The sequence below is a fragment of the Talpa occidentalis genome, unplaced genomic scaffold (genome assembly GCF_014898055.3).
Source record: "Talpa occidentalis isolate TD23 unplaced genomic scaffold, MPIMG_talOcc4v2.1 talOcc4.5, whole genome shotgun sequence".
Classification (NCBI taxonomy): Eukaryota; Metazoa; Chordata; class Mammalia; order Eulipotyphla; family Talpidae; genus Talpa; species Talpa occidentalis.
Window position 1 is genome coordinate 67,172,425 of NW_023604861.1, and position 12,170 is coordinate 67,184,594.

The following is a 12,170-nucleotide window of genomic DNA, read 5'->3' on the forward strand; positions in this document are numbered from 1 at the left end:
TTTGATGGTGCAGGAAGCTGATGACCTAAAGAGGAGCTGCCCTTATCAAAAGGGGGGAAGGGAACTCCAGGAGAAACGTGCTCCAGGTATTAAAACAAAATTCCATCAAGGCCCAGAGCCAACAGGAAATAAATATCATTCCATAAAGGAAAATGGCATCTTCATATATATTCCAATGAATATTCTGACTAAGGTTTTGAAAAGAAAAATAATTGCAAGTCAGGATTGTTGTTATTTCCTTCTGCTGAGTTTCCACTGTGGGGTAGAGAGCACCATGACCCACCCCTTTGAGACCTGATGGTGACTAACAGCCTTGATAAAAGACCAGCTCGTGCACAGTGGGTGTCAGACCCCGTTTTAACCAGCTCCAGGACTACTGTAAATTTTCACAGGTAGTATAAATCAGTTAAAACCACACATGCTCTTTCTGCCATTTTCCTGGGTGTAAGGGCAGGACTGGCCACAGTGCAGGTTTTCTGATTCCATGCAGACCGGGTAAAGGAGGAGTCAGAGTCCTCAGTGGGTTTTTTGCAGGTCTTTTATTGGGGTTCACCAGACATATAGCAGGCAGGGGTGCGGGGGGCTCGGAGGCTGGCAGTCCTCCCAGCCCCCAGCAAATCCTCACTCTATCTGGGCTCTCTGGAGTTCTCTGCTTCTGCTTCTTTGCTTCTCTTCGGCTTCTTTCTCAGCTTCTTCTGGCGTCCCAGTGATGCCGCCCTTAAAAAGCATAGTCTTAGCTCAGCTGAATCCCATCTACCTATGCCCACACCCTATTCCAGGTGCCCGCCATCAGGCATGCATTCAGGACAAGGATCCATCATCTATCCTGATGGCGGGAGGGCAGAAAAGCCTGACATTTTCTTTACCCTACACTGGGCCACCATTATGGTGGCTGGTGCTAACTGGTGCTCTCAGGAGCATCACCAACGCCAAAAAGAGAAGTGAATGGCAGGTTCTCACCAGGCCATGCTCCAAAGTCACTGCCGGGTTTCTAACTGTGATGACGAAGCATGGTTACAGTGGCGAATTTGGAATCACTGCTGATCATGAAGCCGGGAAATGTTGCGAACAGTCACATTAAACAAGTGTGGAGTGACCAGATTCAGATAAGACATGCAAGTCAAAGATCTAGAAAAATGGCAGAATAATCTGTTTCTATCCCATCAGCTTGGTTTCATTGTACTGGCAACCTCAGCTGGCATGATGCACTGTGAAGAAGCAAGACGAAAACACACAGGAGTGAAAATCAGGGTATTATTTTTCGAGGGATGTAAAATGTATGTGCAAATAAAATGCCTCAATGGAAAAAACAAAAGACATCACATGTAACTGGCTGTAGTGGAAGTATTTATGATTCAGGGCAGGGGGAGGGGCATCCAAGAACCTCCAAAACTACCCTTTCTAAATCGGTTCCCCCACCTGCTACATCAAGGCATAAGACCTTTAAGAGAAAGGAACTTTAATACAATTAGTGTGCAACAAAGAAAAGCTAAAGTATTGTAGGGTAAGGAAAAATGTCAGGCTTTTCTGCCCTCCCACCATCAGGATAGATGATGGATCCTTGCGGTCCTGAATGCATGCCTGATGGCAGGCACCTGGAATAGGGTGTGGGCATAGGTAGATGGGATTCACCTGGGCTGAGACTGGGCTTTTAAGGGCGACGTCTCAGGGACACCAGTAGAAGCTGAAAGAGAAGCCAAGAGCAGAGAAGCAGAGAGAAGGCCGGAGAGCCCAGAAAGAGTAAAGACTTGCTGGGGGCTGGGAGGCCTGCCAGTCTCCCGGCCCCGCAGCGCCCCTGCCTGCTGTGTATCGGGTAAATCCCAATAAAAGACCTGCAAAGCCACTGAGGACTCTGACTCCTCCTTTACCCGGTCTGCATGGGATCCTAGAAAACCTGCACTGTGTCCTTCCTGACCCTACAAGTATATAGTTTCCAAATCAAACATCTGAAGTTACTCATCCCCTCATGGGCAAATGCCCAGCCAAATACAGTTGGCACAAAGCAGGGCCAACGAGGCCTGAAAGCCTGCCATAAGTCTAAGGAACCTCCTGGTGGGGACTCACAGAAAAGGGGCAGAAGGGTCCAGACAAATCTAGAAGGAAAAGAGCAAAATCAAAATCAAGATAAAAACTGCCATTCTGTCTTTCACCTACAACTGGTTTCAAACAGTCCAAGACCCAGAAGGAAGTGCAGCTTCTTCACATGTCTCTCTGCTCCATGTGCCTCCTCCAGGTCTCCTGGCTCTCCATCCTTCTTCCTTTCTTCAGGCAGTCTCCTCTCCAGCTCCTCCTCCTCCCTGCTCAGCTCCACCCTTCCTGGGGTAGGACAGGGAACCTGGAACCTCCCTTTTCCTGGGGACCATTCTGTTACATTTAAACCTCGAAAAAACTGGCAAATGCTACAAATCAGTATTCTTTTTTTTTTTTTTTCCTGCTCCCAAAGATCCAGCTGTTAAACCTTTACCAGTGTAGTGCTACCAGGGAAACTCCTGCACAGACAGAAGAGTGGATACTAGCAGTAATTTGGGGAGCAGCATTTGGCCAAAGATTGCACAGGAAAAATAAAGGGGGACATAAGCGTTATCCCAAACCAAGAATTCCTTGTGGATTTAACACCAGTAGAAGAAAAATGAGTTATTTCCCACACACACACCCAGAGGGGTTCCCCTTCGAGACAAAAACATATGCCTAAAGATAATATAGAATTTCATGTACCAAACAAATTAAAGGTGCAGGGAAGGTGTATGGAGAAGGAAAAGACATTGAGAAATAATATATCCAGATTACAAAACTGAAATCAATCTTAGCCGATCTATCAAACTCTAAATGCATTTTTTTCATTCATACTTGGTCCAACCACAAATAGTTGGTAATAGACCAGAGAGATGAAGGAAAACACATTGTTTAGGAGGAAAGTTGAGTGATTGCTAAGATGTTTCATTCTTACACTGAGTTGTAACATGTTTCCAACTATTGAGTCACAAAACTTAGAAGCTTCAGAATGTCTGTTTTTGATGAATCTAGAAAGAGCCTCTCATAAAGATCCACTTAAAACTCCTGTTCTTCCAATACCTGAATCACGTTTCATTACAGAAGCAATGGAGGCCATGCCGTATGGTCAACTCACCACACAACAAAAACACTGTATTTGAGGCAAAACTGCCCTTACATCCTTACTCCCGCTCCCAGACTGTGGTCCTCTCAGCTGGGCTACCATCCAGGATACTCAAAACTCCATCCAGGCTACCAAAGTATACAAAAATCGCTGCTAAAATTGACTACACTTCAGCCCCTCTGTCACCTGGAGGAATCTGTATGTCAAGCACTGGCTATCTATCAATATAAATACCTGGGCTTTCCCCATTACTCATGAAAGGCTACACAGTAGCCTTTGAGTCGGTGAGAGTCTGTAAATCTCTAAGATTTGACAACTTCAGTGGTTTTAAAAGGTGTCAGACAACAGGCTCTTAAAACCAAGCAAAGGTAAGGAAGAGGCTGAATTTACTGGTTGGCTTTCAGTCTCTGGTCCTATGGCACCAAGATTAAGAAGGATCCAGTTAAGAAACTATTCCTCTCCTTTTAAAAAGCTAGTCCTAAGGGGAGGGGAGAGGGTGGTGAGAGAAGCCCTGGCTTGATAAGTACATGCAAGCTGTCACAGCAACTTCTTCAATAATTTCATTTTCTTAATTTTTGCACACAACACTAATGATAAAGGACTGATCACAAAAATCTAAAAGAGCTGACGAGACTCAAAAACAAAGCAAATAACCCAGTCAAAACTAATCCACAATCTTCTTCAACAGAGACCCATAATGCATGAGAAAGTGAGAAGAGTGAGTTTAGAACCAAATCAAAGAGTGCAAAATCCATGGCTTTTGCAATTAGAACCTAACAAAAAGACAAATGCACCTATTAATTTTCATTTCATATTTTCATTTTCTCCTGATGACTACAGAGACCCAGTTAGTACGCATGCAGTAGGTCAGGGACATAAGGTAGTCCTCTGAATCAGGAAGAAGAGACTTCCAAAAAAAAAAAAAAGGGGGGGTGGCCTGAAAAGCTAAATAAACTTCTCCAAAGAAGAAATGCAAATGGCCAACAGGCATATGAAAAAATGTTAAAAATGTTCAGCATCACTTGTAATCAGGGAAATGCAAATCAAAACTACAATAAGATACCACCTTACACCAGTGAGAATGATACATATTAAAAAAAAACTAGCAACAACAAATGTTGGCGAGGATGTGGAGAAAAAGGAACTCTTCTACACTTCTGGTGGGAGTGCAAACTGGTCCAACCACTATGGAAAGCTGTGCGGATGTTCCTCAATCTGCTAAAAATGGCGCTTCCATATGATTCAGCAATTCCATTCCTAGGGATCTAACCAAAGGACACAAAAACATTAATTCAAAAGGACACCTGCACCCCTATGTTTACTGCAGCACTATTTGCAATAGGTAAGCTATGGAAACAAAACAAATGCTCAAAAATAGATGACTGAGGCCTCCCCGGTGGTACAACGGTTGAGCGCTGGGCTGCGAAGCTGCCCGCAGCCTCTGCAGCGCAGGTTCGATCCCCGGGCCACTGGCGAGGATCCCACATGGCACAACAGACCTCTCCTGCCGCGCCTGCTGCTCCCCTAAGCAGTTTATTTCATCAATCTACCTGTTCTGTTCCCCGCTCTGGCTCAGGTGAATTCTCTCACCCTCCCGCGCTTCTGACTGTACCCAGTGTTTGTATAAATAAATAAATCTTTAAAAAAAAAATAGATGACTAGATCAAGAAGATATGGTACATATACACAATGGAAAATTACTCAGCAGTGTCTGCACAGACGCTTGCTTCATGCAGGGCAAAAGACAATGTGGGCCACTGTGCGTTCCTGGGGTCTACCTGTAACTTTGGAGGAGGTTCAGACAGTTTGTGAACAATGTGTAGTGTGTTCTAGGACTTACCCCCGGAGACCTTTGGCATCTACAGGCCAGGTGTTGTGGGGACAGGTACCCGTGACATGCTGGCAGATTGATATCACTGGACCACTACCTCACTCCGATGGACAAAAGCATGCAGTCACCTGTGTGGACACTGCTACCGGGTTATTGGTAGTTTACCCTGCTCCACACGCAGACCAAAAGGCTGTTTTGGTGGAACTGGCACGTCTATGTGCTGCATATGGATGTCCACTGGTAGTGGAGAGTGACCAAGGGACTCATTTTACAGGAACCCGGGTGCAGCAGTGGGCCAAGAACGTAGGTGTTGAATGGAAGTTTCACACTCCCTATAATCCCAAAGCTGCAGGGATCATAGAGCGTTATGACGGACTGCTAAAGCAAGGGCTGAGAGCTACTGACCCTGCTCTGTCGCTGGCCGGGTGGAGCCGATGTCTGTGGTGCGTGCTACAAACACTAAATGAGAGGAGCAGGAAAGGCAGCCTGGCTCCAGTGGAGGCGTTGCTGCATCATGCCGCTGCTTCCATCCAACTGCAGATACAAACTTCAGATATTTTGTTAAAGCCTGGATTTGGACAGCAGGGCAACATTTTGTTGCCAGCCCCAACTGAAGAGGACCCAGGGAAGACTGTGGACTGGGAATGGCCCTGTACTGTGAAGGCTCTCCATATGCGCTGGGTGGCCCTGATAGCCCCTTGGGGTCATGGCCTGGAGGCCGATTTACAAGTAACACCATGGGTGACTGCACAGTGACTGCCACAGGTGCATGTTACCCACCCGGGGGTGGCAGATCAGCGGGCAATCCTAAAGGGGACATTTGTAATGACTCTGTGGCCTATTATGAGATCGCCACTCTTGCTACATGTAGAGCCCTCTGATGCCTCTTCACTGGCAAAGTGAGGTGATACTCACTACCTGGAAGGCCACTGTAGGGGCAGGACTGGACACAGTGCATGTTTTCTGACCCAGCAGACTGGGTAAAGGAGGAGTCTGAGTCCTCACTGGTTTTTGCAGGAATATGGCAGGCAGGGGTGCTGGGGGGCCGGGAGGCTGGCAGTCCTCCCAGCCCCCAGCAAATCCTCACTCTATCTGGGCTCTCTCTGTCATTCTCTCTGCTTCTCTTCTTCTCTCAGCTTCTGTTTGTTCTTGGCTTCTGATGGCGTCCCCCGTGACGCCGCCCTTATAAACTCAGTCTCTCAGCCCAGGTGTACCCACTTCAGGGGCCCGCCATCAGGCATGCATTCAGGACCACGGGGTTCCCTCATCTATCCTAATGGCAGGAGGGCAGAAAAGCCTGATACTTTTACCTTACCCTACAGCCACTGATGCCAGCTACAATATTGTCTTCAGACACAAAACTAGCATGTATATTGCCAGATGGGAGGGATCTCCCCTTGCTGATACCGATAATCTCTCTATCTTTCCGCCCCTAGGAAAACTGAACTTAGTTATTTTGTTATGTATTTCATTTGCTTTTGTGGGCCATGGATGCAGTGTTCATATTTGCCAAGAGAAATGTGTATATAAACTTACAGACTGTGGCAGAAAACCCTGAGGGAGTGGACTGTAGGGTAAGTAAAGTATCAGGCTTTTCTGCCCTCCCACCATTGGGCTTAATGGTGGATGCTTGCGGCCTTGAATGCGTGCCTGATGGCGGACACCTGGAGTAGGGCATGGGCATGCATAGGTGGGTACACGTGGGCTGAGAGACTGGGTTTAGAAGGGTGGCACAGCAGAGTGCAGTGTGGTGGTGTGGTGTCGAGGATGGAGGAGGGCGGCGGAGAGGGACAGAGCGCCAGAGTACAGCGACTAGGAACGGCGGTGAGCCGTTATACAAGGTGTATAAAAATTTATAGAATTTAACAATAGAAAATCAATCCAATTAATAAATTGGCAGTAGATAAGAACAGACAACTTACCAGATATCCAGAAGGCCAATATATACATGGGAAAACGTTAACCATTGTTTCCAATAAGATGAGCATTAAATCACAATGAGATACTATCTCATACCCATGAGAATAGCAATATTAAAAATACCCTCAACAACAAGTGCTGGAAAGAACACAAAGAGAACCTCACTATACTGTTAGTGAGAATGTAAACTGGTGTAGTCATTATGGGAAGCAATCTGTTTTACCTTAAAAACCCAAATTGTAGGGCCTCCCTGTTGGCGCAAGGGGTTAAGCACCACACTATGAAGCAATTCACAGCCTCTGCAGCACAAATTCAATTCCTGGCCAGACAGGGAGCAAGCCACATGGCGCAGCAGACCTCTCCTGTCTCACCCGCTGCTCCCCTCAGCAGTGTATTTCAGTCAGTCTGCCTGTTCTGTTCCCCACTCTGTCTCTGGTGAATCCTCTCATCTCCCGTATCTCTGGCCTGTACCCTGGCTCTTGTATGCATAGATAAATAAATCTTTAAAAAAAAAAAAAACAACCCATATTGTAAATACTGTTATGTCCCATAAATCACACTTTTGGGCATCTATCCAAAGAATGTTAAACATCAACTAAAAAATTATGTGCTCTACAAGGTGTACTGCAGAACTATTTACTCTAGCTAGGATATGGAAACAACCCAAGTGCCCACTGATAGAAGACTGAATCAAGAAAATGTGGTATAGCCAGACTACAGAATACTATTCAGCCATAAGGAAAGAGGAAATACTGCCATTTACAGCAAAATGAAAGGAGTTAAGGGAATTACCTGTAGTAAAGCAAGTTAAGTGTCAGACAGTATTTGAGAGCTATATAACAGAATTCAACAACGTAAAATACTTGTTTGGAAAAAGTGGATATTACTGAATAAAATAAGGTTCTAAAATTGAGGGAATGCAGAGGGTAAAGTCTGGCAAAACAGCAGCAGATTGAAGACATGGGGCCTGTCTCCCCAAATACTAAACAGCTAGACTGCAGCAAAACAAAGTCAAAAAACCACCAAGGGGTGGGCCTCCCCGGTGGCGCAGCAGTTGAGCGCTGGGTTGCGAAGCTGCCCGCGGCCTCTGCGGCGCCGGTTCGATCCCTGGCTGCTCCCCGGCCATCAGAGGAGGGTCCCACATGGCGCGCAGACCTCTCCTGCCGCCCGCTGCTCCCCTCAGCAGTGCACTTCGGTCCTTCTGCCTGCTCTGCTCCCTGCTCTGGCTCTGGTGAATTCTCTCACCCTCCCGCGCTTCTGACTGTACCCAGTGCATGTATAAACAAAAACCAAACAAATAAATAAATAAAAAAAAATAAAAACATGCCTCTATTAAAAAAAAGATTAAAAAAAAAAAAAAAGAAAAAAAAAAAACCACCAAGGGGAAGTGGATGATCATAGCAGTAGGAGCAATGGTCCAACTGAAAGGATCAGGAAAAAATCCTTAGGTGAACTGTTTATAGTGATACCAAGGCAATAGAACCCACAAGAGGGAGGAGATGCTTTGCAGAGACTTTAAAGCTGTTGACTCTGGCACATGCCAACACGCAGATTCCTGAAACCAGGCACTGTACTGGACAGGGGGTGCACGAGTTGGTACCCAGGATGGAGCATGCTCTATGGAGAGCTGTGAAGGTGAGGGAACAGAGCAAGGATTACTGCCTTGAGTCTGAGGCTCTCAAAATAGAACAGCTGGAGCCTCAGTCAGCAGGGAGAAACAGGTCAGGTCTCCTGTGCCTCCTCATAGAACAATATTTGAAGCTGAGCTGAGATATCCAAAACACCTGTCACCTCTAACCCCAGTGCTTCAATCAAAACAGCAAAGGAACATTTAAAGAAATAGGGCTCAAGCACCTATCAATTGATTCCTGAATCAATAACAGCCCCAGAGTAATGCTCTGGGCTGGAAGAGAAAATGTCCTGATTTGTGACTCTCTATCAACTACAGTCTGTGCCCACTGCTGCATCTAAATAGCCTAGAGTAAAACTAGACATGACACAGTAAGAGAGCTGCTTAGAGGAGTGGGTCACACAACTCCTGTCCCCAAGCACAGTAGGGAACATGAATTCCTGAGTTTACTGGAGGTGATCCATCCTTTGGTGCTCTGCTTTCCTGGTCCTCTTTTATGCCTACTCCTCCTTACCTATTCCAGTTCTCCATTTACTTCAAAAGGTGCTAAAACAACCGTCTGAGGGCCTCCCCTGGTGGCAGAGCGGGTTGAGCGCAGCGCTGTGAAGCTGTCTGCAGCCTTCGCGGAACCAGTTCGATTCCCAGCCAACCAGGGAGATTCCCACATGCCGCGACAGACCTCTCCTGTCTCACCCGCTGCTCCCCTCAGCAGTGTACTTGGTCCGTCTGCCTGTTCTGTTCCCCACTCTGTCTCTGGTGAATCCTCTCACCCTCCTACACATCTGGCCTGATGTCGGGGAAGGAAGGACCACTGAGCAGGATTTCTGATCCAGCAGACCAGGTAAAGGAGGAGTCCTGGAGCCCTCAGTGGCTTTTGCAGATCTTTTATTTGGGTTTACCGGGTACATGGCAGGCAGGGGTGCTGGGGGACCTGAAGGCTGGCAGTCCTCCCAGCCCCCAGCAAATCCTCACTCTATCTGGGCTCTCTCTGTCATTCTCTCTGCTTCTCTTCTTCTCTCAGCTTCTGTTTGTTCTTGGCTTCTGATGGCGTCCCCCGTGACGCCGCCCTTATAAACTCAGTCTCTCAGCCCAGGTGTACCCACTTCAGGTGCCCGCCATCAGGCATGCATTCAGGACCACAGGGTTCCCTCATCTATCCTAATGGCGGGAGGGCAGAAAAGGCTGATACTTTTACCTTACCCTACAGCTGTACACCAGTTCTTGTGTAAATAAATAAATCTTAAAAATAAATAAAACAATCTGAAAGTTTATGACTATTACAATGCATAGAAATTAAAAATGAGGAGAGAGAGGTGCAAACCACAAATAGTAGAGCAAAAAACCCTGAAAACAGTCTCATTTTTCTGCAGAAAATGACTGAAGATGTGTTCAAAGTAACAGATCTAAAAATGCTTATGGAACTCCAAAAAACAACAGAGGATATGAAAAGTAGATTTGCCTGTTCTGTTCCCCACTCTGTCTCTGGTGAATCCTCTCACCCTCAGCACGTATGGCCTGTACCCCAGTTCTTGTATAAATAAAAATAAATTTTAAAAAAAAGTCCAAAGAATTCCAAACAAAATAATACCAGATAGACACACAGCAAAATGCATTTCAATAATGCTGTTGAAAAACCAAGGACAGAATATTAAAAAATTCAAGACAAAAAAGGGGTCATCTATAAGGGAACAACAATCAGAGTGTTGCTGCACTTTTCGGTAGAAATGAAAACCTAAGGGAATGTCACGGTTGTTGAGTCCTGTAGTTGTGCAGGATACAATTACAGGATACAACTCAAACTCAGAGTCTAACAATAACAGGGTGGAAGTTGCAAGAGATAAGAAAAAGAGAGTTTCTAAGGTAGCAAATGGCCATCTCTCCCTCCCCAAATAGTGTCTGTTGCAAAGTTCAACCCAAAATTTCTTATTTAAGATGGCACTGACCCTCCAATGAGAACCTGGAGCCCCTCTGTCAGAAGCAGCGAACCAAGACCCAACTCAGGGTGGCAGCAGGAGGTGATCACAGGTGGTGCTGCTGAGACAGCACCCATCGGCAGCTGGTGGTGATTGCAGGCGGCACCAGAGGCGGCAGCAGCAATTGGAGGCAGTGCTGCCAGAGGCAAATAGCACCAGAGGCAGCAGTGTGTTAAGAGTCAGTGCCAGCAGAGGCAGGCTGAAAACTTTAAAGTCCCAATACTTCTGCCCTTGCTCCCAATAGCCTCCACTCAGGAAGGAAGTTAAGGTTTCATCTTCTATGGGTGGGTGCCTGGCAGTGCTGCTTGGCAGAGTGATGTTCTGGAGCAAAGAATGGCATCACTTGGCCAACAGACCTGGCATGGCTAGGCACCAGTGGGGATGCAGTAGAGTCAGGAATGGCTGACAGTTCTACCAGGCTTGATGCCAGTGGGGGGCGAAGGGGGGATGGGGGGGTACATGAAGCTAGGTGCAGTCAACTGATGGCAAGCTGGTGGCTGATCAGGTGGATGCATGGCTCCCTGTACCCTAATCAAGTTCCTGACAGTGCTCGCCACTGATACAGGAGCCACTGCGTGTCTTGGAGCCATGCTTCCCTTACAGAAACATTACAAGCATGAATGAACTGGTAGGAGATATTTGAATTACTTAAAGACTTCCACCCAGGAAGAATAACATCAAATACATCAAATACAGAAAGAAGAATAAGGAGCTTCACTGAGAAGCAAAAACTAAAATTTTCCAGGCCTCCCTGGTGGCTCAGGAGCTAATGTCAGTGATATCAAGCTAATGCCAGCCACTGTGGCATGAGTTCCATCCCCAGCCAGGGAGTTAACCCACAAGGTGCAGCAGACCTCTCCTCTCTCACCCCACTGCTCCTCTCAGCAGTGTATTTGTTCTGCTCCCCACTTTGTCTCTGGTGAATCCTCTCACCCCACGACACACCTCTGGTCTACACCCCAGTTCCTGTAAGCATAAATAAATATAAACCTTTAAAAAACAAAAAACTAAACTAAAATTTACCAACACCAGGCCCCACGTAAAAGAAATCTTAAAGGGATTATAAAACAACAGAACAATGAACACATAGGCAACAGACACCTAAATCACTTACATGGAGAAGGAAGAGGAAAGGAACAATTTGACCCATCAGAACCAAAGACCAGATTACACAGCTGGGCACACAAATAATGCGTCCCTTACCATCCTCAGTAAAACAGGCCAACAAACATTAAAGTAACACATAAGGTACAGGAAATGGAACCTAAAGAAAACAAAACAGAAAGTCCTCAAAAAATAAAAGACAACACAAAAAATAACAAAGTGGCAATGAGCATTTAAATCTCAGTAGACACCTTAATTGTGTCAAAATGTGTAGAGTGGCTAAATGGATTTCATAACCAGATCCAATCTCTCCTGTTCATAAAAAATGAATCTCGGGCCTCCCTCGTGGCGCAGCGGTTGAGCACTAGGCTGCAAAGCTGCCCTCAGCCTCTGCAGCGCCAGTTCGATCCCCAGCCACCAGCAAGGGTCCCACACGGCATACAGACCTCTCCTGCTGCGCCCACTGCTCCCCTCAGCAGTGTATTTCAGTCCTTCTGCCTGTTCTGCTCCCTGCTCTGGTTCTGGTGAATTCTCTCACCCTCCAGCGCTTCTGACTATACCCAGTATAAATAAATAAATCTTTAAAAAAAAAGAAAA

The 12,170-nt window shown here is 46.4% G+C and overlaps 1 protein-coding gene and 1 pseudogene across 1 annotated transcript in view; one reads left to right on the top strand and one right to left on the bottom strand.

Moving 5' to 3' along the window:
• SH3RF3 (SH3 domain containing ring finger 3) overlaps positions 1–12,170 on the bottom strand; it is a 394,220-nt gene that overhangs the window by 354,033 nt on the left and 28,017 nt on the right. The window lies entirely within an intron of this gene.
• On the top strand, positions 890–1,329 carry LOC119258549 (40S ribosomal protein S15a-like; annotated as a pseudogene).